Source organism: Chlorocebus sabaeus, chromosome 7 (assembly GCF_047675955.1).
Source record: "Chlorocebus sabaeus isolate Y175 chromosome 7, mChlSab1.0.hap1, whole genome shotgun sequence".
Classification (NCBI taxonomy): domain Eukaryota; kingdom Metazoa; phylum Chordata; class Mammalia; order Primates; family Cercopithecidae; genus Chlorocebus; species Chlorocebus sabaeus.
In genome coordinates, this window is record NC_132910.1 from 46,338,955 (window position 1) to 46,365,463 (window position 26,509).

The 26,509-nt window shown below is 36.1% G+C and overlaps 1 protein-coding gene across 4 annotated transcripts in view; it reads left to right on the top strand.

Moving 5' to 3' along the window:
- The window catches only part of BMPR1B (bone morphogenetic protein receptor type 1B), a 407,599-nt gene that overhangs the window by 113,797 nt on the left and 267,293 nt on the right, over positions 1-26,509 (top strand). For 2 of the 4 annotated variants that reach the window (XM_037990043.2, XM_037990033.2), the window contains exon 2: positions 2,031-2,100. The exons of the other annotated variants lie outside the window; for them this stretch is intronic. The gene's annotated coding sequence lies outside the window, so the exon portion shown is untranslated. The remainder of the gene's footprint in view (positions 1-2,030; positions 2,101-26,509) is intronic. 4 annotated transcript variants of the gene reach the window in all.

Genomic DNA, 26,509 nt, shown 5'->3' on the forward strand with positions numbered 1-26,509 from the left:
GTATGTGTGTGTGTATATATATGTATGTGTGTATATATATATATACACATACCACATTTTGTTTTATCCATCCATCTTTCAGTGGACATTTGGGTTGTTTTCAGCTTTTGACTGTTGTGAAGAATACTGCAATGAACATGGGTGTGCAAATATCTCTTTGAGATCCTGCTTTCAATTCTTTTGATTTATATACCCAACAGTGGAATTGCTGGATCATATAGTAATTCTATTTTTAGAATGAAAAGTGTTGCTGTAGTCTTATTTTTGATCTTAATTTGACTACCAGCCGGGCGCGGTGGCTCACGCCTGTAATCCCAGCACTTTGGGAGGCCGAGGCGGGCGGATCACAAGGTCAGGAGATCGAGACCACGGTGAAACCGCGTCTCTACTAAAAATACAAAAAACTAGCCGGGCGCGGTGGCGGGCGCCTGTAGTCCCAGCTACTCGGGAGGCTGAGGCAGGAGAATGGCGGGAACCCGGGAGGCGGAGCTTGCAGTGAGCCGAGATCGCGCCACTGCCCTCCACCCAGGGGGACAGAGCGAGACTCCGTGTCAAAAAAAAAAAAAAAAATTTGACTACCACAGCCATACTGCTTTCAGTCTTCTCCTTTAAGTTTGTGTCTCTTTTGTTTATGTTTTGGAAAATATGGAAATGATGGAGCATATGTAAATATAGAAAAATATATTTTATATCTAATTAAAATCTAATTGTGATTTTATACATTTTAGTAGAAGAGGGTGTTGCTGATGTGAATACCAACAAAAGGCTATAGAAATCTGATTATCTTTTGGTTTCTATTTTTTAGCAAGTAAACTTGATTAGAAAAATGTTATAGATCAAATTCTAGTTTATGTATTTTCTCTTAAAATCTGTGGCTATTGGCTGGGTGCAGTGGCTCACGCCTGTCTGTAATCCCAGCACTTTGAGTGGCCGAGGCAGGTGGATCACTTGAGGTCAGGAGTTCAAACCAGCCTGACCAATATGGTGAAACCCCATCTCTACTAAAAATATAAAAAATTAGCCAGACGTGGCAGCAGGCATCTGTAGTTCCAGCTACTCTGAAGGCTGAGGCAGGAGAATGGTGTGAACACGGGAGGCGGAGCTTGCAGTGAGCCGAGATTGCGCCACTGCAGTCCAGCCTGGGAGACAGAGCAAGACACTATTTAAAAAAAAAAAAAAAAAAAAAAAAAATCTGTGGCTAGCATTTAAGTATCAAAATCCTTGCACTAAGTAACATCTCAAAACTGTAAGTCTAGTAAGACTTAGTATTTGCTTCTTTTTGGAAAGATACCAGAGAAACATCATATGGTATCTGTAATTCTATTGTATGGAATATTACATTTTCTCTTATTCATAAGCTAGGAGCTCAAACATTAGAACTTTGTTAAAAGTTTGTAAAAAGTTAGAACTTTGTTAAAACTTACACCAAAAGTTGGAACTTTGAGGTGTTCTTGATCTCTACTATAGTGCTATAATGAAAACCTGTAATACCATTTCAACAATTTGAACTGGTTCATAATAATCATGGGGAGATGTGCTTTATTTTTGGTATATCTTTTCTATTGATAGTAACAAATGGGGCTGGGTGCGGTGGCTCACGCATGTAATCCCAGCACTTTGGGAGGCCAAGGCAGGCGGATCATGAGGTCGGGAGATCGAGACCATCCTGGCTAACATGGTGAAAACCTGTCTCTACTAAAAATACAAAAATTAGCCGGGCGTGGTGGCGGACACCTGTAGTCGCAGCCACTTGGGAGGCTGAGGCAGGAGAATGGTGTGAACCCAGGAGGCGGAGCTTTCAGTGAGCCAAGATCAAGCCACTGTACTCTCCAGCATGGGCAACAGAGCGAGGCTCAGTCTCAAAAAAAAAAAAAAAAAAAAAAAAAAGTGGAAGAACTGTACTTGTCCGCCCCGCCCCCTGCCCACAATTTCATTATGTATTACCATGATTCTGCATTTGAACTGGTAAATAATAATAAACCTTTCTCAAGCCACAAATAGCAATTCCGTTTTTGCGTCTTTGTTGACAGGGTGGAGTTCAGCCTACTGTTTCTTAGATGTGAAAGGAAAGGAAGGTCGTTTCATGCCTTGTTGATAAAGGTAAGGTCATAGTAATTATTAAAGAGTTTGTGATGTTTGGTAGGTATCTACTGCTTTCTGACATTCTGACTTTGTGGTATGCTGAAGTTAACAGAAAGATAATACATTTTATAAGATGAATGGAATCTACACTTGTTCCTTTAGTTATCAGTAAAAACACATAAGATAAGGAAACTGGTGTAAATCAACATGACAAAGTGGATGTGGATTTGTTCTATAATGAGAAAGTAACTTGTGCTTTTCATTTGAAATGTTGGCCTACACACTTAGTCTGTTCCTCAAACATTTACATGGTTGGTAATAACCTTTTATCAACCATTGCTGATATCATCATTATAACATGTTTTAGGTTAATACAAACTAGATTACAAAATTATGCCATTTTAAAGCAAATCTATCCGTTATACTTTTCATGCTGATAGTTCTAGTTGGTGTCACTGATTTTAGAGGGCAAATGTGAAACAGGTGGTGTGGACTTCAGAGGCCCCACCTCTGACCCATGTATATTAGTGAATGTTAACTTGGAGACTCTTTTCTAAGCATTTGCTCCTATTGTAGCTATTTTTATAGTGTGCTAAAATGTTCAAATGCTATTACGAATGGTTTAAATGAATTCAATTTGTTTTTCACAAGTCTATGAAAACTGTTCTGTTAATATTCCCATTTTATAGATGTTAAAACTGAAGCATTGGAAAATTAAGAAAATTACCCAGGATTATGTAGATAGTAAATGGTAGAGTTGGAATTACATTGAGACTTCCTGATCTTTACTTCAGTGCTATACTGAAAACCTGTAATACTATTTGAACAGTTTGAACTGGCTCATAATAATGATGGGAGGATGTGCTTTACTTTTGATGTATCTTTTCTAATAACACATGAACAAATGCAGGATGAATACATGTTACAGTTCTTAATGGGTTTGACTTTACGCCAGTGAGCTCTATCAGAAATTTTTTATACTTTGAATCCTTATAAATCTACTCAGTAAAGTTTTCAGAAAGTTCCTTTTGCATATTTATAAAATGTTTCATTGCTTGCTTAAAAATACCCATATTAAAAGATGGTAGCATAATTTTAATTAAGAAAGCAGAAATAATATACTTTACAAGTATTAGTATTACTCCTTTGGGGGCTATAAGTACAATGTATATTTTTTCCCCTGGCTAGGTGTTATGAGGTTAAATTTTCAGCACATTAAGTTTCAGTTGGACCACATATTATGCCACTGTGCTTAAAAACTCACATTGATTCAAGTATTAGAATCATAGAATTTTCTTCATGGAGAGAGATGGTTGGGGAGTAAGCCAGAAATAATAGGTCTTGATTTGGGTTGCTGTCTCTTTCCAAAGGTTAGTATTTGAGGTGTGGGGCAGGGCATCAGGAACCTCCCATGGTACCAGGGTGAGGGGTTTGGAAAAGGTTTTGTTCATTTTTGAGTCATGCTTCCAGTTGTTGATGGGATCAGAAATTAACCCCAGAGGAAAGGGGCCTTTTACCAGGAGTTGGGATGGGGTTAGAGAACCAGTCAGATGGATTGGCCTCAGGGTTGGCATTTCCTGTTAGTGAACTGAAGTAAGTCAGAAAGCAGAGAAAACCACTGCCTGTGCACTAGGCTCTGCAAAGAGAGAGCGAGCGGGTGCCTATAGCCACCTTTCTCTAGAAATAAATTTTAGGATTAATTTAGATTAATCTAGTTCCTACATCCCCTACTCCTAGTATGAATTATAATGTCTGTTTTTTGAAGATTTGCCAGAAGAGTGGGAATGGCTCAGCAGGTAAATTAAGGTTTTAAACTATAAGAAAGTGAGGCCAAGGAAAGTAGTAACTGAAATGCAAACATATTTTTCCAGAGATATCAACTATCAAATACATTGAGATACATTTTATATATGTCTAGAAGTATAATATTTATTAATAATAGAGTAATTAAAACAATATTTTTATTAGTGAAAATAATCTATGCTTATTAGACAGATTTGGTAGCAAAAGGTAAATTACACCAGTTCAGTATCAGCACTTTTATATTTCCTGTGTTTGTGTGCATGTACATGTGTGCATGTGTGTGTGTATATGCATTTAAATTGGAATTGTATTGCCTGTATTGATGAATGGTCTTCTAAAAAACAATTTTATTGGCTCTACCATCTTGTATCATCTTATGTTTTATTATTTCAGGTTTTATTTCTAGGATATATTCCTGACAGTGGAATAACTAGATCAAGGGATGAGAACATTTTTAAAGGCTCTTTAAGCATATTGCAAAATTGCTTTCAGGAATGCTGTATGACTAATATTTGTTTCAGGAGCACAGAGGGGACTGGTTTCCATTGTTTTAATGTGTTGTTTTTTTTATTCCTTCTAAGATTTGTTAAAAACCAAAATTGCAACAAATTTGGTTTAAAGATATTAGGTTTTTATTAGCAATTCATGAATCGGTAACATCTCATCTAAACATTTGGAAAAGGTGCTCCCATGAGCTGAGCAGAGGACATTATTTTTATAGGCCAGAAAGGGCTGAAGAAAGCAGAAATAGGAGATGAAAAGTGAATTGGTCATTTCAAAGTAACTTTCCTTATAGAATTAAAACAGAGAGGACTTTTGTTACACTGGCCCAGGTAAACTAGGCTCCTCCTCATTGGCTGCTGTGCGTCTCCTGTTTTTTTTTTTTTTTTTCTGAAAACAGGCCCATTTCAAAGTTCGGTTTGATTATGTGACTCCTAGTCACATAATGACTGCATTCTGAATGACTCTATTTTGGTCTTGTCTGGTATATTGGGCCTAGTGCAGAAGCTCAGTCCAAACCAGTGGCCTCCCATACATTTCATTTAACAGGTTCTGCATTTTTTTGTGTTTTGTTTTTTTTAAACTTCATGCTTTTGCCAATTTGTCTATTACAGTTTTAGTTTATTACTAATTTGTTTAAAAAATTTTTTTTAAATTATACTTTTAAGTTCTAGGGTATATGCGCACAACGTGCAGGTTTGTTACATATGTATACATGTGCCATGTTGGTATGCTGCACCCATTAACTCATCATTTACATTAGGTATATCTCCGAATGCTATCCGTCCCCCGTCTCCCCACCCCATGACAGGCCCCAGTGTGTGATATTCCCCATCCTATGTCCAAGTGTTCTCATTGTTAAATTCCCACCTATGAGTGAGAACATGCGGTGTTTGGTTTTCTGTTCTTGTGATAGTTTGCTGAGAATGATGGTTTCCAGCTTCATCCATGCCCCTACAAAGGACATGAACTCATCCTTTTTTATGGCTGCATAGTATTCCATGCTGTGTATGTGCCACATTTTCTTAATCCAGTCTGTCTTTGATGGACATTTGGGTTGGTTCCAAGTCTTTGCTATTGTGAATAGTGCCGCAGTAAACATACGTATGCGTGTGTCTTTATAGCAGCATGACTTTAATCCTTTGGTTATATACCCAGTAATGGGATGGCTGGGTCAAATGGAATTTCTAGTTCTAGATCCTTAAGGAATCGCCACACTGTTTTCCACAGTGGTTAAACTAGTTTACAGTCCCATCAACAGTGTAAAAGTGTTCCTATTTTTCCACATCCTCTCCAGCACCTGTTGTTTCCTGACTTTTTAATGATTGCCATTCTAACTGGTGTGAGATGGTATCTCATTGTGATTTTGATTTGCATTTCTCTGATGGCCAGTGATGATGAGCATTTTTTCATGTGTCTGTTGGCTGCATAAATGTCTTCTTTTGAGAAGTGTCTGTTCATATCCTTTGCCCACTTTTTGTATGAGTTCCTTATGTAATGAAGATGATCAACTCTTTGACTGTTATTTATATCAAATATTTCTACCATTTGTCCTCTATTTTAATGAATTTATTGAAGTATAGCAGTTTCACATTGTATATTCAGATTTAATAGATTTTTTCTTACAATTTCTTCTCATTTCCAGATTTAGAAAACCAAAAATGACAATTTAAATAGCAAAAATAGATGAATTATGTGTTATGTTTCTGGATCTATTTTGTTATTCACTCTTCCTAACAATCTTAGGTAGTGATTGTAAATGAGGAAACTAAGGCAAGGCAAGATTAAGTAACCTTTGAAAGATAATCCAGCAAGTAAATGGTAGAGCTAGTATTTGAACTGGTCATATGGTTGTAAATCCTGTGCTCTTTAGCAGTACCTCATACTTCCTGGTAGAATAGAACAGAACAAGGGACTCTTAAAATGTTTAAGGTATTAATGAAAATTATCAAGGAAAACATTTGGATTTATTTGAGTGTTCAAATTTGATTCTTTGGGAGGTCAAGGCAGGAGGATTGCTAGAGCCCACAAGTTTGAAACCAACCTGGGCAACATGGCTAGACCTGGTCTCTATAAAAAAAATTTTTAAAAATTAGCCAGGTGTGCTGGGATGTGCTTGTTGTCCCAGTTACTCCAGGAGGCTAAGGCAGAAGGATCACTTGAGCTCAGAGGTCGAGGCTATGGTGAGCCGTGTTGACACCACTGTACTCCAGCTTGGGTGACAGAGCGAGACCCCGTCTCAAAAATAAATAAAAATAAAAATAAGTACATTTGATTCTTATTTTTCTAGTATCCAGTGATTTTTCTTTTCCTGTTGTTTGGTCCAGGAGATCTTTAAATTTTTTCCCCATATTATAGAATTAGATGTAGAAAAATATTTTGTTTACTAACTATATCTCATGATATATTTGTATTATTAAATTGGTGTGCATATGGGCAAGACTGTACTACACAGTGAAAAATCATTTTTTAATACAAAGTTTGATACTTAAAAAAACTCTGTACATTGAAACTACTGTGGTTATATCAACCATATGGATTGTTTGGAATTCCTAGACTGAATTTGAATATAATTAGTTATAGACTTGTTATTTGTGGTATTCATCCAGTATCTAAGAGAAGTGATTATCATAACAAAATATTTTTATGGGACATCTTATCTAAAATGACAAAATAATACAAATTTTTATTATTTTAGTCATAATTTTTGACTTTTTAAAAAACATGCAACATGCTGTTAAGTGTTTATGTGTGTTTCTCATTTACTAAAAAATAGAATTTTCCTATCAGGTTGGCTGTATAGCTGAAGCATTATGTATCTTTGATTGGTTCTCATTCAAGAATTGGCAGTTTCAGAGTACTGTACTTCTAACTTGTCTCCATAAATTCAAGGCAGAACAGCAAATATGCCCTAAAAACAATGCATTAAAATGATATATTTTTATTTTTACTTTTTAATTTTACTTATTTTGAGACAAGGTCTCTCTTTGATGCCTAGGCTGGAGAGTACAATGGCACGATCATAGCTCACTGCACCCTCAACCTCCTGGGCAGCAATCCTCCCACCTCAGCCTCCTAAGTAGCAGGACTACAAGCCCACACCACCACCTCTGGGTAATTTTGTTTTGTTTTTCTATAGAGATGGGATCCCACGGTGTTGCCCAGGCTGGTCTCAAACTTCTCAGCTCAAGCAGTCCTCCTGCCTTGGCTGGGATTACAGGCATGAATCACTGCTCCTGACCATTAAAATGATTTTTTTTTTTTTTTTTTGGAGACACAGTTTCACTCTGTCACCCAGGCTGGTGTGCGGTGGTCCGATCTTGGCTCACTGTAACTTTCACCTCCCAGGTTCAAGCAATTCTCATGCCTCAGCCTCCCAAGTAGCTGAGATTATAGGCGTGCCACCACGCTCGGCTAATTTTTATATTTTTAGTAGAGGCGGGGTTTCACCATTTTAGCCAGGCTGGTCTTGAACTTCTGATCTCAAGTGATTGGCCCTCCTTGGCCTCCCAAAGTGCTGAGATTATAGGCCTGAGCCACTGGGTCCAGCCCTAAAATATTTTAATCAGCTTTTAAAGTCAGAAAATTCTTGTGTGTGGAAAAGATGCAACATCATAATTCTTAAATTTTGCCTTGCATAATATTGCCATTTTTTATTGTGGCCAAATGTGTGTACCATAAAATGGACAATTTTAGCCATTTTCAAGTGTGTAGTTCTGTGGCATTCAGTATGTTTACATTCTTGTACCATTACCATCATCTATCTCCGGAACATTTTCATCTTCTGCAACTGAAACTATACCTTCTAACTCCGTTTTCCAGTCCCGTCAGTCCCTGGAAACCCCCATTCTGCTTACTGTCTCTGTGAATTTGGCTGTAACGTTACTATTGTTAAAGGATATAGGACCTCTCCCCCACAAACACATGCTTGCTTCTTTTGGTTTGGATGTTTCCTCATGAATAGATTCAGGTCATGCGTTTGGCAAGTTACTGCATAGGTGATCTTCAGCACAAGAATTTGGCAATGAGAGGAGCTGGGTTCAAGTTCTAGGCTGGGTCAAGTGTAATATTTCAACTTTTTTTTTTTTTTTTTTTTTTTTTTTTTTTTTTTTTTTTGAGATAGAGGTGTACTGTGTCACCCAGACTGGATTGTAGTGGTGTGATCTCAGCTCACTGCAACTTCTGCCTCCCAGGTTCAAGCGATTCTTCTGCCTTAGCCTCCTGGGTAGGTGGGAGTACAGGTGTGCACCACCACACCCAACTAATTTTTGTATTTTCAGTAGAGATGGGGTTTCACCATATTGGCCAGGCTGGTCTCGAACTCCTGACCTTGGTGATTCTCCCATCTTGGTCTCTCAAAGTGCTGGGATTACAGGCATGAGTCACTGCACCTGGCCTAATATTTCAACGTTTCTAGGCCTTTTTTATTCAGCCATAAAATAAGGCTATTGGTCTCACCTCATCTGATGGCTAAGGTGCTTTTTAGCTCTAAAAATACTCTTTGTTAAATAGGCTGAGATATCCTATAGTGGTTTATAAGTGAAAGGAAAGACTTGGGGATAAGACAGTGTCTCAACCCTGGCTATGCAGCTGACTGAATTAGTGAGACTTTGGAAAATACCCAATTCTCATCTCTAAAAGATTGTGATTCTGGATTTCAAACTCAAGAAAGCGTGGAAAGCTGTGTAGGGAATCTAATGGACAGCCAGTTTGGAAATACTGGCCTGAAAAAGGTTCCTGTGCCACTGTCCCCCTCACTCTTTTTTTTTTCTTCCCATGGAAGGATTGAGGAGGATGACATCTTTCCATGGATTTTTTTTTTATTAAAACAAGTATTTCCCCTTCCATAGAGGAATATTTTCTTCATAGCATGCAGAGGGAACATGATAGTCTTTTGTGTAGTTTTCTATTCTAGGATGCAAGAACAATTCTTTCACTAAATTTATTCTATGTTTTCATATGGGAACAAGTATAGCTTTGCCTTATCTTGGAAACAAGAAACTTACTCTGTTCATCAAAGTTTAGCTTGAGAGTGGGGAACAGGAGTAGAAATAACATAAATATTTAGCTGAGAATTGTGATTTTGCCTTTCACTTCTGGTGGTGGTGGTTGGTACAGCTGCCTTTTACTGTGCTAAGCACTCAGCATACGTTGTTTCATCTTATCTTGCCAATAACTCTTTAAAGCAGAGGAGATTTTTATAATCCTCTTTTTGCAGATGAAGAAAATCAGAATCAGAGACTTTACTTACTTGATAGAGGTTAACCCAGCTAGAATTGGTAGGGTGGAGATTTGAATTTAGGTCAGTCTGACTTACAGTACTTTTGAAAGATAGAGTGTTTGTGATTTTCATAGGAAGGGTCTTCAGATCTCCTTCTGGACCATGGGATAGAAGTAGAATAAATTGGTTTTTATAAAGTTTGTTTATCAGTTATCATGATTTCAAATATAAGAATTCATAGTTTACAACATTATCATTGCTCTGATTTGGTTGGCAGTGCAAACTGAATCACCTTCAGAATGCCTGCAGGTAGGATCAGAACTAGTCGCAGGCTGAATTATCAAAAAGAGTGGCCTTTTCGTGTGTGTGTGTGTGTGTGTGTTTCCTTCCCTGAATTCCCGTGTGTGTGTTTCCTTCCCTGAATTCCCTTGTGTTTTTAGGCTGCACCCAATTCTCAGTGCAAGGTTCTTTCTACTCATTTGCCTTTCCAGGCATCATCCCAGAGAGCCTTGAAAATAGACTTTGAAAAGTAACTGAGCTCACCTTCCTTCTTCCACTGATGAAAGAACTGTATCAGCTGGATTCTAGTCCAGAGCTGTTTGTTTTATAAAGTGATGTGCATCTGGGAGAGAGAGTGTCTGTGAACTCTCTGAAACTACTTGCTAAATTTCTGTGTGTATATATTTTCTGGCCCATGACTTTATCAGAGTCTTAAAGGAGTCTCTGTTCAAACAAGACAAAACAGAGTTTTTGCATCCTATCATGTTAACATTATAGATAGCCTTATCTTATATTCTCTCTCTACTACTAATCAGATATTACTGTGATAGCTTATTCTCCAAGGATCTCATATTTATTACTCATCCACATGCTCATTTCTTTGTTGTTTATACCCTTTCTCTATTTTACAAAATATTTGAGATTGTTCATGTAAAATAATCAAGCAGCTCATTAATAACTTGTTTTTTATCCAAAGAGAATATATTTTATAATTTAGTATATGTATTAAGGAATATATTATATATGTATTAAGGAATATATTCTGTAATGTGCTAATAATTATTTAGTGTGCTAATAATTTATTAATGTGCTAATAATTATTTAATCCCTTTGAAGTATTAAAGATATGTCAATAAATTGGATCAATTTGCAATTAAGCTATTGTTGGACTAAGGGTAAAGCAAATCGTTTTCAATCATCCTTTGAGGAACATGTGATTTTTTTGAGTCATGTCTCTGTTCTTCATTAAGCTCAAAGTTTCATGAGTAGATGGACTATCGATTCCCTTGAATCTACCAGAATATTTGGCACTTAGTAATTGTGTTGAATACCCATTTAACAGTATACTCAGTTCCACCCCTAACTAGCCCTCAAATTTTGTCAACTCTTGTGCTTTATTTATTTATTTTTTTGAAATGGAATCTTGCTCTGTTGCCCAGGCTGGAGTGCAGTGGTGCGATCTCGGCTCACTGCAAGCTCCGGCCCCTGGGTTCACACCATTCTCCTGCCTCAGCCTCCTGAGTAGATGGGACTACAAGTGCCCGCCACCACGCTAATTTTTTTTTTTGTATTTTTAGTAGAGACGGGGTTTCACCACGTTAACCAGGATGGTCTCGATCTCCTGACCTCGTGAGCCACCCGTCTTGGCCTCCCAAAGTGCTGGGATTACAGGTGTGAACCACCATGCCTGGCCCACTCTTGTGCATTTTCACTGTCAATACCTTGATCCTAGGGCACTATCATCTTTTGGTTTAAACTGTTGTATAACTTACAACCTGCTAAAAGAATATTTTTCTGACTCTAATCTGCTTCATGCCAATCTAATAATGTTCCCCCTTGAAGTTAGGGTGGTCTTCCAAGATTTCAAAAGTAATGATCTAACTTTCAAAGTAATGATCTAACTTCCTCAGTTGAAAGCCTTTAATAGATTTTCAGTGCCCTTTGGAGAAAATGTCTTAACTAACTGCCTACTATTCCAGTTTCATATAAAAAAACTGACCTTCGCTGGGCACAGTGGCTCATGCCTGTAATCCCAGCACTTTGGGAGGCCGAGGTGGATGGATCACTTGACGTAAGGAGTTTGAGACCAGCCTTGCCAATATGGTGAAATCCCATCTGTCCTTAAAATACAAAAATTAGCCAGGTGTGGTTGCAGGCTCCTGTGAGCCCAGCTGCTCGGGAGGCTGAGGTAGGAGAATCACTTGAACCCAGGAGGCTGAGGTTCCAGTGAACCAAGATGGCGCCATTGCATTCCAGCCTGGGAGAGAGTGAGACTGTCTCAAACAAACAAACAAACAAAAAAAGAACTGACCTCAAGTCAGTTAAATGGAGGATACCTTCAAATTGGGTAAGAGTTATGACCACCCTAGGGAGGTTCTAGAGTTTCTCATAACCTTATTTAGGTTTTAATAAAATTTTCAGACATGACTAAGATGGCATCTTATGAAATATCAACTGCAAACATACATTTTATGCTTACAGATTATAGTTGAGTAAATGCAACAATGCCCCCAAGCTCCATGTGTCTAACACTCTTTGCAGTAAGACTTTGTAGTTGTTCCTATTTAGAAGTGAAATCTGTTTTCCCAGCTCTTGAATGTGGGTGGCCTTGTGACTTGCTTTAGCCAATAGAGTACAGTAGAAGTAATGGTGTGCCAGTTCCCAGCCTGGGCCTTAAGAGCTCTTGCTTGCTTCTGTTCCCTTTGGAACTCTGCCACTGCTGTGAGCACAGGAACAGGCTCACTTGGTGGAAGGGGAGCAGCTAAGTGGAGCAAAGCCAAGTCCTTCTACTTGAGTCTGGCCCTCTCAGACCAGTCATCAGCCAACTGACCAAAAATATGTAAGACAGAACAGCCAAGATCAGCAGAGCCATCTACCCAACCTGTACCTGACCACACATGCTTGAGGGAACCCAGCTGAGACCTGAAGATCCTCCCATCTTGACCCATAGATTCATGAGCAGTTAATGTTTGGAGCCACTCCATTTTAGGGTAGCTTATTTTTGCAGCAGAAATAAACAGATAAACAGATATTAGTGCCTTTTCCATCTAGTCACTGAGAAGATGACTAAGTCAAAAGGAGCGAGTTGAAAATGTTGCTTCTTTATTTAGCACATCATTATTTTGCGGTTTAGAAACATTTGACAGATGAATTTGCCTGTTTCTAAGAATTTGCATAGAATGGTAGAGTTTGGACATTTTTCTATTCTGATTTGTTTTAAAAACCATAATAAAATAATACAAAATATCTTGTTTTCTAACTGCAGCCATTGGTGCTAACATATTTATCACCAGGGAAGAAACTTTAGTTTTCAAACTTCAGGGAAGAAAAGACATCTTGCCAAAATGCCTGACCACTTTGTGGTTTTTGAAGGAAATGTTAAGTTTATATAGAAAAAGAACATGACTTCCATTTCTGGCATTATGGCAGAACAAATATTTTGAAAAAAATCATCTAGGATTTAAAAATATGTGTAATCTAAAGAGCTCAATCTAATTATTTGACATAATTGTAAAATATATTGCTGACCTAGAAAGATACTAACCTAAATCTTCAGAAGGAAGAAATAAGAAAACATAAATCCAGAAAAATACTGGATCTGACCGAGCCCTGGTCACACAATCCTGGAAATGTGGCATTCACAGTGAAAGGAGGTACTTGGAACAAAACTTTCCCTTCAGAAGGAAGCTTAGTAAATGTGGAAAAAATGAAGAACACAAAGTAAGATGATAGGAATAAATTCAAGTATATCTTTAATTACAATAAATGTAAAGGCACTGCACTTTTTAGTTCCAAGACAAAGATTGTTACACTGCATTTCCAAAAATCCAGGTATATACTGTTTGTAAGTGCTATGCCTAAGTTATAAATTTAAAAATGGTTAAAAATAACAAGTGAAAAGTAATGTATCGGCCAAGTAATAATCAAAAGTAAGCTTAGATAGATATAGTAAGAAATAACACTTTAAGAATGAAAAGCATTACTACAGATAAAAAAGATTACAACAATTTGATAAAAGGTTAAAATATTCTGAAAGATACAATTTCTAATTTATATCTGAAGTCTGGTTTAAATTTTTTTATAAAGCTAGGATTAACTGAATTATAAGGAGAAGTTAACAAATTTTCAGTAGGAGATCTGAACTCAGTGTTCTCTGTTACTGATTGACCAAGCAGGTCCTAAATCTATAAGCATATTGGAAAGTTGACCTATACAAAGGCTGCACTTGATACAATGGTTTTATGTTGTATATTGTGCTACAAAATTGTTGAATACACATCCTTTTAAAAGTAATGGGACATATTTTAAAAAATGATCACCTACCTTCCAGATAACTGAAGACAGAGTAGAGTTGGTAGTACAGTAACCTCTTCAAATCTCCTCCCCAGTGGATGTGAAATTAATTTACCACGAATAAATTTCTATGCAAAAATATACACTCAACATCACTTGAAGACAGAGAATGCCATGACTGCAAAATAACTGTAAGTTCTACAGTCCTCCGTACTCCTGCCCCTTCCCTGTCGTGCTGCAGTGCTTTGTAGTATACACACACAGACTGGGAATCACTTGGGGAGGAAGAAGAGGGACACTGGCAAGGGAGCTTAAGGAACAGTTGGAGAGACCGCTGTATAGGTCAGATATACTTCAAATCTGGAAATACTGAAAAAGAAACTGGGAAGATGGGATGAAGATTGTGGGAAAAGGTTTCAAAATATGAACTATTTAAAGGGTCAAATTAACAATTTTATGGGACAGGCCTCCAATTGCATTGCTTTTTAGGGAGGGGGAAAAAAGGTAAAAAGGAATGAAGAGCGATTCTTTGGCAACAGGTGGGAAAGGAGAAAAGAAGGAAAAGGGTTAAATTAGGGTTCTGTAAAACAAAGGAGAACCACAGACTTGGAGGACCCATAACCCTTCTCCCCATCTACTAAAACAAATACACGTATCAAAGAAATAGTCTTGCTGACACCTGGAATTTGCCAGATTGACAAAAAAAGGTGCCTTTAAACTAGGAATTTTGTAAAATATCCTTACATCACAAAACAAAAGGAAAATGACAATTCATACAAATCTGTTGAAAAAGATCAGATAGTGAATTTTCATACAAATCAACGGAGGGAAATACCACTTTCACCACCACCCCCCCCCCCCCACAAAAAAGAAAAAAAAAACAAGCAGGAAGCAGAGGAAAACTATGTCTACATTCTAAACAATTACTATATACTCAAACATTTAGGTATAAGAAAAATACCTTTACTCAGAAATTTAAGAATTAAAAACAAATAGAAAAAACAGGGAGAGATGAAAAAATAGTGTATTGAACTTGGTAAATAAATACAAGAAAATGACAAAATTATCTCACAAGTGAAGATAAATTACAGATCTCCCAGGAGAGAATAGATTCAAATGAAAATTAATAAGAGGCATCAAAGAAAAACAGGAAAAAGACCAAGAGGATACAAATGACACAAAGAAGCTAAATGGGTCATGAGAAAGTGGTGGAAATGGAAGGCAGGCAATTAGTATTGTATTACTTGACTCTCTGAAGAAGAAAATAATTCGCAAAACCGATACTTAAAACTATAATCCAAGACAATTTTTCAGAAATAGAAAAAAATCGGGATCCCTGTACATTGAAAGGGCTTACATGGGCAAATTAACCCCAAACAGTAAACTTGGAGATTTAGCCTGTTTCAACAATGATCATAAAATTCTAAAGGCTAACAGGCAAAAAGAGTATGTCATCTACCAAAGGAAAATAATTAGACTAGCATTAGATATTGAGAACCAATATTCAGTGCAAGGAAACAATGGAACAGTTTTGTTATTGGTATTATTTTTTATTTTACTCAGTGAAAGAGTCAATCAAGAATATTATATTCAAACTATTTTTCAATTTTCAAGGCTTTAGAAAAGTAGTTTTGAACATGTAAAAGTTTATGTAATTTTCTATCAGTTCTTCCTGAGGAATCTATTAGAGCATGAGCTGTATCCATCCAAATCGTGACTAGGAAAACATCAGTAAAAGGACTGATGGTGAGTATTTAAAAATAAATAAATATGTGAATAAGACTAAAAAGTAGAGATGAGATATGCCAATTAAAAAATCAGAGAAGAGGGGAAAAGAAATGAAAATAGAAAAAGATCTTTGTTGTGTAGGCAATATTCTACTGTAGGCAGATGTTAAAGGACCATATGATTTTTCATAATAGCATGAATAATAGCAATGATAATGATACAGAACACTTACTATGCACCAGGCACTGTTCTAAACACCTTTTAAACAATATTTAATTTTTTCACAATTATAAGAGGTAGGTGCTAATATTGGTCATTTTACAGATAAGGAAACTAAAGCCAGAGAGATTAAATGGTACCTTGGTCCAAAGCTGGTAAGTGATGAAGCTGGGATTGAGGCAGAGGAAGGTCGACTGTAAATTTTTGCTTGCACCCATAAACTAAGTGACCCAGTAACCTGACTTTTCTAGGCTAGTCCCAATTTCAGATGTTTTGTTGTATGATTATTTACATGGTAGGAAATTACTTTATCTTATTTTATTGTTAGAAATGCTATTAATGATATATTTCTAATATATCATGATATATCATATGATATATCTCCAAGGAAATCATATCTCTAAGGCAACCATTGTTTCTTACACTGGAAAAGCAAGGCACCATAAAACATTCTAAAATTTGTAGTACATAATATAAAATTTCAATAGTTTTCGTAAATGAAATATAGGTTTTAAGAGTCTTATTTTTTCTTATTTTAAATATATATTGGAGCCTCAGAGAACCAGAGAGAAATTTGTAATAAAGAGGACTAGGATGTCAGTACCAGGAGCCTCTTGTGGGGGATCCAAGAGAGGCCTCCTAATTACTTTTTATTGTAAATTTTACAATGGTGACATTTCAAATGTGTTATCCAAGAGGGAACTTAATGGAGTTTTAATAGTGATATTTTATTTTTGGTTTTCCTATATTTTTGTTGTAATTTACCTGTGATTAACATTTTTCTAGTAATAATACTGTAATATAAAATATTTAGAATTAATCTTATATGATAGGCATTTTCTGAGGCAAACATTTCTAGGCCCTGCGTCAACTCTGTAGTATCTCTATTTTTCAGATAAAGAAATGGATGCTCTAATTGGCAAAGTGAAAACAAGTTAAGATGGAAATTGAGGTTTGTACAACTCCAGAGCTCATGCATATTCCATGTGTACAGATGTAGTTTTAATTCTTTCACAAAAGGTGTTTATCAAAAACAAATAAAAAGTGTTGTGCTTTGTTTTGATATGAGCGGAAGGGCTCATTAGTTCTGTGCCTCCTTCCTTTTTTCATTGCTCCTGGTGTCCTGCAGAGAACTTTCCCATGCAGAATAGCCATAATGTACCACAGCCTTCATGTTCCAAAAAGGGAAACCTGAGAAGGAGCCACAGTCTTCCTGCAGGCAACAGATGGTTACTGTTTAAATGAGGGTAAACTCTGGATCTCATCTGTGAAGTGACTCGAGGTTTTTGGGTGGGTGGTTTGGGGAGTTAGGTCAAAGGAACAAGCTAGTAACAAGATTTAGGGGGAGGAGGAAGAAGAAGTAAACAAACCAAATTTGTCTGTAGCTTTTTTTGCCCTTATATACTCTTTAATCATAGTCACATGGCAGGTTGTATTTTTCTGACCCCTCCTCTACCCCAAATAGAGGGAGAGGAATGAAGGGAGGGCATGGCAGGCTGTTGAAATTTGTAGTGTGTTGGCATCTAGCAAGTGCGTTTTGCTATGGGGTAAGTCCTGTGGCTTGTTTTCTGTCTTCGTGAATAGAGCCTTTCCAACTTTGCCAAGCCTACAGTTAATGTGGTCAAGGGATTTATTATGAAATGTACTAAATCTTGGCATGGAGCTAATTGCATATAACAAGAAGCCTGCTAGAGGCTTGGACCTGAGAAGTGACACATGCAAAAAGCATTCTCTTTCTGATGCTGCTGAAAGAGGTTTTGTGTAGGGGAATGTCTGCATGTCTGCACTTATTGCTAATGAGGTAACCCCCTCTCCCCTAAAGCTTATTTCTGACTTACTTGTTAAATAAATGTAAAATTCTCTCTGTCTTTCCTTCTTCCCACTTTTATGAACAATTGGCAATTGAAGAATTGATATTTATTTACTAACTCCACTTCTAAACCTCTTACTATATTATAAAAATACATTTGTGGCGGTAAATTACATGAGTGTAATTGTGATCTAGAATAATTCTAATGTAAAAGTATGAAAGTCAATCAGAGAAATTGTATTAGTCATCTTGCACTGCCGTAACAAAATACTTTAGAGTGGATGGCTTAAACAACAGAAGTTTATTTTTTCACAGTTCTGGAAGCTGAACGTTTAAAATCAGGATGCCAACATGGTTGGATTCTGGTGAGGGCTCTCTTTTCTAGCTTGCAGACTGCCACCCACTTGCAGCGTCCTTACATGGTAAAGAGAGACAGTGCATGCTGTCTGGTGTCTCTTCTTATAAGGGCACTAATCCCATCATGAGGGCCCCATCCTCATGATCTCATGTAAACCTAGTTACCTCCCAAAGGCTCCATTTCCGAGTACCATCACATTGGGGGCTAGGGCTTTGGAATATGAATTGGGGATGATACAATTCAGTCCATAGCAGAAGTGATTAAAGGAAAAGACCAACATTGCATTTTTTTTTTTTTTAGTTAGTATGTGCTGATAAAACTTAATTTATTTTAAAATTGAGTTTAAAAGTAATAATTGAAAAAGTTTTTTAACCTTTTCTATTGTTTTGTTGCAATTTTGTTGTCTGTATCTTCTCATAACTTTATTGAGATATTATATTTCTCACAATATCCTAATATGCGCACTGTACATAGTAAGTGGTTAGTATTCGTGTGGTACATTAAACACTTAATAACTTGTTTGGTAACCTAAACACTGTACATTCAACTTACATCTTATTACTGAGATGTACAGAGATAAAGCAATAAAACTTATTGGTTCTATAAAATAATGACATCCTCTTTTGAATATTATGAGAAGTAATTTTCTGCAGATAAATACTCTTGGATTCTGATAACAAATGTCTATTAACAGGTACATACATGAAAAATAAATGTAAAGTTTTATTCGTATCATCCAGTAATTTTTGTACATGTAAAGCTAAGACTTTGATATTTAAAAGGTAAATGATACTTAAAAGTAAAAACTTAAGAAGTATTATAGTGGCTTTCATCATATGGTTAATAGTGATCTTTTTGGTACTAGTGGTTTTTGAAGTGACAGTAATCCTGAGCTTAAAACAGTAGCGGCCACACATTTTAATCCTGGCACAGCAGAAAGGAAATGTTAGAATGACAGTGTATGTAGAATTAGGAAAAACAAAACAAAAGGTAACATTCAAAAATTGAATAGCATAGGGATTGTATGACCCCTAAAACATTGCAGATTTATTAATATCTAGGGCTTACCAGATCAGTTGCAATTTTGATCAAGTGTCTCAAATTGGCATTGATGAGGATGGTAAAAACTTGATGATTTACAAAGAAAGGTTGCCTGTTTTGTTTATTCATTCATTCAGCATTTATATATTGAGTCTCTCTTGTGTTTGAGGCACCATGCCAAGCCCTGTGCCAGAGAGACAAATCAGTGATAGCTTTTACCCTCAAGTACTTAATTTTTTAATCTACTTTAATATTAAATTGAGTCCCTCTGACATATAAAGCACTGTCCTGTGTCTTGGGGCTGTACTTACAAACTTCATCAAGAGTGGTCCTTTTCAAAAAAACTTATGTCTCATTTAGGGAAATTCATATAAACTCATAATTGCTAATAGTTTTTAAGTTTAATAAGTTGAGGTTTGGTGCCAAGTCTAAGTGGAGGTTAACATCCCAGAGGAACGTACGGTTTTCTAAACAGTTCACCAAGTCTGGTATGTGTTGTCCCAGTGGATTACGTTCTTGCTACCCACAGGGTGGTTGGTCTGGGAACCAACAGCAGTGCCACCAGCTGCGAGCTTACTGGAAATGCACGTTTCACCCCAGACCCACTGAATCTGAATCTACCTTTTAATAAGATCTCCATGTGATTCATATATGTGTTAAAGTTAGAGGAGCTTTAATGCAAGATTTAACCTGTAGTTATATGAGATGAGATTTTATCTGATCTCAGAGTTGAGCTGTTATTTATTCATATATACTTTTACCAAGCATTTATTGAACACAAGGATTTATTGAACAAGTATGACATGCTGTACTGGGAGCTGAAGACCAAAAAAAGGGTAATCTTTAGTCATGTTTAATCATTAAATAAATTCTATAACCCAGGAAAGAAGTAATTCTATTGGTATGGAGAGTAAGGAGACTTTACAGAAGATGTGATACTTGAACTGGACCTTTAAAGACCCACAAGCATTTGTTAAGTGAGAGGGGGAGAAATATCCCAGATCATTTTCTCAGGTTTCATTTAACTATCAGTTTTTGAATAGGTGAATTACTAGCGGTAGTTTGTTGAAAATCTTTTACAACTTATTAGGTAAGCTCCCAACTCAAGTTTTGTATATTTTAATGCATTTTGTCAACGGTATAGGAATGTACTATTTCCTGAGGAAATATGGGATAATGAACTTTGGAGTTCAGTTTGAGTAATTTTACATTCTGAGCTTCAGTTTGTTCATCTGTAGAATGGGGTATCAGTCTTGTAGTGTTTTCGTGAAGATTACAGGAGCAAAAAATCTAGCATTATGGAGTCCAGTACATTTAAATTGTTATTAATGATTATGAGAACAATTTTAGTTTTTTTTGGTATTCACTAATTTGTATTAGCAAAAGGAAAATATAATGTGACATATGCTTAAAATAAAAATCTTCCTTTATAATATAAATGAATATAAAACATGAAAAGATTAAAAAATGAAAAATAATGAGTCATAACATCTGAAATAACATTTTCTCCTTCTGGAAGAGGAAAGCTTGCAAACTTAACGTTCTCCTTTGGCTCTAGACTTTGCACTTAGTGTTCAGAGTCCATCCCAGGAAAGGCCTTCTCTGTCTGTAGTAATGGCCCATTTCCGTCTTTCTTAATGAGGCTTCACCTCAATGCCTTTTAAATATTAGAAAAGCAAATTTGTGTGAAGTGGACTCTTCACCGTGTTGTGTGTGGGCTTCCTAAGAAGAAATACATACATATGTTCTTAGAGAAGATACAACTTCTCTTGTTGTTGTTCTTCTTTTTTAAATTTCACAAATTTGGGACACACATTTCAGTACCATGCTAATGAAGACCAGCTGAGTCTTTCTCAAATGAAGAGAAATTGAAATTGGCTTTCTCTAATCAGTGAATTAGAGATTCACTGATTCCTTATTCAACACTCAGGAACTGGGTTTGTGCGTTCTATAGCTGCAGTCTCACATGACTTGAGGCGAAGTTTCTTGGTGCCTTTCCATTCCTATAAAATGGTGTTCTAAGAACCACCAGTAGAAGGCAAAATGTAAATAGATGGTATTATACCAAAAAAAAAAAAAAAAAGGTGGAAATGGTGGAGAGAACCCACTGCTGTGTGGCAGTGTTTGAAATGGATAACAACATAAAGTGGGCTGTGGTAGAAAATTTGAGTCCCACAGTGAAATGTGCTACTCAAGGTAAACAGTTCAGTTTTGTTGTCCTTGGCAGTTCTTGAGAACCTTGTCATGTTAATGTAATTATTGAAATTAAATTTGGAAATTGTAATGTTGCTCTCGTATTTCACTTAAAAACACTGCTGCTAACACCCACCTTGAAAGGGATCACATATATCTCATAAGCAGGGCACTGCTAATATTTTAGTTACTCCATAAGAAGGATAGTGAAATGAAATACTGTAAAAGCACAACCAGTCTGCATTTTCTTTTCCCTGCTTTTTTCCAACAAGATGCATAATGCAAAAATAACCCACTACCCAAGTGCTCTTTACAAATACACAAATGGTGTTCATTGTGGTTGGAGATCACCCTGGGTCTCTGTGACCTTGGCAACATTTCAGGGGTTACATTTTCACATAGATCAACTGTTCTTGAATAGTTTCTCCAATATATTGGCATAGACCAGCTTTTTTTAAACAGTAAGCATTTATACCTTCTTTCCCCACCTTTTTTTCCCTCAACAAACACAGCCATTATGGCCTTTAAAAGAGAGAGAAAGTGGGAGAGAGAAAGCGAGAAATCCCTAATTACCATTTACATAGGAGTTTCCATATAGTCTCAGGGCAATGTTGTGATACTTGATCTAGGTCCACATTTTTTCCTTATTTTATTTTAAAGGATTGACTTTTTAAGGATTTCCTTTTGAGAATACTCTATTTTGCATATTGCTCCCCGTAGAACAGTTTAAAAGATATTTGTAAAACTAGGCATTTATTTTCCTGGATACATCCTTTGATCATTTTTCTAAAAGGGAATTATTGATTTGATTTTTTGTTAGTTTGGAATTCTTTGAGAAAAGTAAACTTGTTGTATTTCTTCAGACTTGGTTATCTTGGGCACTGAATACTGAGAGAAGCAGCTCTGTATGCTATTTTTTTTTTTCTTTCACATCTTAACATACTTCTTTAAATGGCTGTATAAATAAGTTTCTTTGATCACTATTTGATTTTTAAAGTTGTTTTAAATTCACGATGAAACTAATTTCCACCTTTGGGTTCTCTGCCTATTAGGCAGAAAAGTTATTCTGCAAGTACCATGATACAGAAGAATAACAGTAGAGAAGAAAATAGTTAATATGAATGTCTTTTAAGTTATTTAATGCATCTTCACGTTGGAGAGACTTGATAGTACTATGTTCAACTTTTAATGTAAATAAGTATCACAAAATTCTTTTTTCTGCTTGATTTTACAGTTGTATGGCTAGTCCAAAGTTGAAAATGTGTTTGTTCTTGAAAGAAAATGTCCCTCATTGCTTGGATTAATGGTGCTTTAAGACGTGTTTATTCAAAGATGGCAGCACAGAGGTGAATAGGCTAAATGCTCTACATTAGACATCATTGTGTCTTCCACAACAGATGCAGTCAGTGAACTGTTTATATAGCTGCCTTAAATTTTTCTTTGATTTATAATCTATGAGAAAATGGAAATGTTTGTCTTTTTTTGACGAAACTGTAGAGATTTTAGACAAACGTATCTAGTATTCTAAAAACCAATTCATGAAGAAGTCTCAACCTGCTGCACTTCAGCTCTGTTGTTAAATTACATATTCAGGTTCTTTTAAGAATTGTTAGGCAGTTGAATGAAGAAAAATTATTTTGATTTTGGTATGTTAGAGGCAATTCATTTGTTAAATTGAACTTATGGCACTTCAAAATAATTATTAAGAAATAGCTTGATGTTCATGAGGTGTGTGGCTCTATATAGCATATCATTATTAAATAAAACAATTAGAATTTTTTTTCTAAACTCATGTTTCTTTTTGTTTGGTTTAGAATCATCTTGTTAGTATTCTAAAATAGATGGAAGTGATCAGACTAGATGCTTTAGTTAATGCTAAAACTGTGATGTAAACACACAAGTGATAAAAGGAAAGGAAACTAACCAATGTGTGGCTATCTTTAGGATGTCTTGAGAGGGCTTCTGTTAGCATTTGAGTTAAATTCTTCTGGCGACACGAATATACATATATATTTAGTATGCTTTTTGTGACCTTTCTCACCAGTTTGACTTTTTCGGTGTAACTAGCAATCTTTTAGCAAGGATAGCAGTAAAACTTTCTACTTCTAGAGATTTATTTTTCATTCAATGACGTACTCCTAGTTAAAAGCTCTTTGGGGATTTGTAAAAAATATATCTTTGCTAATACTAACTCAAAGGGTAAAAATGAATAATATCTTTCTTTAGGAGTTTGAAAAAACGTTTATCCTCTTGTTGCTTTGTTGAAGTTGATGTAACCTCTCAAATTAGTGATATATATGTCTGTGCATATATACATAGCCCATGAATACACTATTTTTTACAGTTAAATCTAGGCTTGATGACCAAGTATCTGTTTCAGTACAGAAAAAGAAAAATTTGAGAATGAAGATTTTTGTTAACATTTGAGAGTTGACTTTATGTGATTAATGTTTTAATACCCTGAGTTTACTGAATTAAATCTGAAAGTTGAAAATTAGCTTGAATTTGACTATGATCCTTTTTTTCACCAGCTAATTATGTCATTTCTTTGATTATTTGTTAATGCTGGGAACTTCTCAAGCTCAAAACAGTGTAAAAAAATAGACCTCCCTAGAGCATATATGTTAATATAAAATGCCTATGAATTGGTTCTATAATCCTGAATGAAAATGTAAACATTTTGAAAGAAACCCAATTTGTAACTATAACTTTTTTTGCATATTTTTAGGTAGACTTCTGCAGGAGTTATTTCTTCATTTGTTCCTAAAAGTGAAAATACAGGCATAATCAAGTATTTTTAGAAAATTATTGGCTCTTAGAATATGTGATTATTTTAGCAAATGATTAAGTGCCAAAGTAAGACCCTATGGTAAGGAGAGGCTTGGATCAATAAGTTAATATAAACTATATCCTGAATCAAAAATAAGTGAAATGAATAGAGGGTACTGCTTTGAAAGATTTAGTCTCTCTAGAGTGTTTATGACTACTGTATGTTTAGTAGGCAACATTTATGAAAGTATTATTTGCTTATACTTTGGCTTGTTCATGAATCTGAAAGGATCCTAGGGAAGCCTGAGATATTTTTCCTCACAGACTTTGCATACATAAATATCCGCCAGTCAGAGCGGGTTTGAGGCCTTGACCTTGTTTTTCTGAAGCTCTCTGATAAGAAGAGCTGCCTACTCTCCATGACAAGGTCTGGTCCTGCTGCTGCACCATCACCTTGGAAAGGAGGATTAAAGCCCCAGTCTGGAATGACATGACTTGGCTTCTGTCCCAGGTCTTCTTGCTTATATAGGATGACCCTGCGTGGACTCCAAAACCTTTTGTGCCTTGGGTGCTCCCAATGTAAATAAGCGATAGTGTTATCTATTCCTGCGTGACTCATGGATATTCAAAATCATTATTGATAATGCGATGCATTGGAAGGCATTTGGGAATTTTGGCTGTTAAGGTACTATTCTTCTGTCTTTCATTCACCCAGAAAATTGGAGCATTTGTATCTATCAATTAGCCCTTTTGTGGTCCCCGCTTACCACCGAGTGTCGGTGTAATTTAGTAAACTGTTAACAGAATTGAAAGAAAGAAAAAGTTAGCTATAATCTTACATATCTTTTTTTCTATGAATTTTAAATGAGAATTAAAGGCAATAATGTCCGTGTTCTTTTGTATGTTGCTTTGTATATGTAATAGTATAACATAAGGGTTTTTTTGTTTTGGTCCAGATTTTTTTGTAATAATGTTTTATTTTTGTAATAATGTTTTATTTTTGATGAATTTATTTTATTTTTGATGAATTTTATTTTGATGAATTTATAAGGTGTTCAGCCAAGAAGACATACTGTGGCTTACTTAGCTCTTCTATACTTGGATGTTTAGATTGTTTCTAGTTTTTGATATTATGAGATGTGTGTTATGAGAGGAACATCTTAATTTATAAAATTTGATCTGATTTGGGTATATTGATTCTTAGCAGCAGAATTACTGAGTCCAAGGTAGGAGTCCTTTAATGCTCTTGATAATTACTGACAAATTCTTTTTCTTTTTTCATTTTTCTTTTTTTCTTTTTTTTTTTTTTTTTTTTTTGAGACTGGGTCTTTCTCTGTTACCCAGGCTGAGTGCAGTGGCACAATCATGGCTCACTGCAACCTCAAACTCCTGGGCTCAAGCGATCATCCTACCTCAGCCTCCCAAATAGCTGGGCCTACATATGCATGCTATCACACTTGGATTATTTTTTTTTTTAAATTTTTTTTCTAGAGATGAGAATCTCACTATGTTACCCAGGCTGGTCTTTAACTCCTGGCCTCAAGCTATCCTCCTGCCTCAGCCTCCCAAAGGGCTGAGATTGCAGACATGAGCTCCCATGTGCAGCCCTGACAAGTTATTTTCTGAAAGGTTTTAATTGTAGTTTAAATTTGCTCCTTAGACTAGATATTCTGTTATTGGCTCTGACACTTTGATATGGTTTGGCTGTGCCCTCATTCAAATCTCATCTTGAATTGTAGTTCCCATAACCTCACTTGTCATGGGAGGCACCTCATGGGTGGTGATTAGATTATGGGGGAGTTCCCCCATGCTATTCTTGTGATAGCAAGAGACTTCTCATGAGATCTGATGGTTTTACAAGGGGCTTTCCTCTCCTTTGCTCAGCACTTCTTTTTCATGCCACCACGTGAAGAAGAACGTGTTTGCTTCCCCTTCCACCATGGTTGTTAGCTTTCTGAGGCCTCCCCAACAATGTGGAACTGTGAGTCAATTAAACTCTTTCCTTCATAAATTACCTAGTCTCAGATATTTCTTCATAGCAGCATGAGAACAGACTAATATACACTTTAAACACTCTTCATTTTTCTAGGCCTGGTTGTTTCAAAAATACTTCTCAGAGTCTCCAGCACACTAAAATAGGATCATTCATTTCTCGCAAGTGGTTGTGGATCCCTCTCGCTCAAATTTATTAATGTAATCAGAAAATTCAATACATTATCCTGGGATAATAGCAAGTATAGTTGTATTAATTTCTTGAAGCTGCTGTAACAATTTACACACATTTAGTGGATTAAAACAACTGAAATTTATTCTGTCATAGTTCTGGAAGACCAAAGTTCAAAATCAGTGTCCCTGAGTTGGAATCAAGGTGTCAACAGGGCTGTGCACCCCCTGGATTGTGTAGGAAATAATTCATTCCTTGCCTTATCCAGCCTCTAGTGGCTACTGGCATTCCTTGGCTTGTGATTTGCATCAGTCTAGTCTCTTTCTC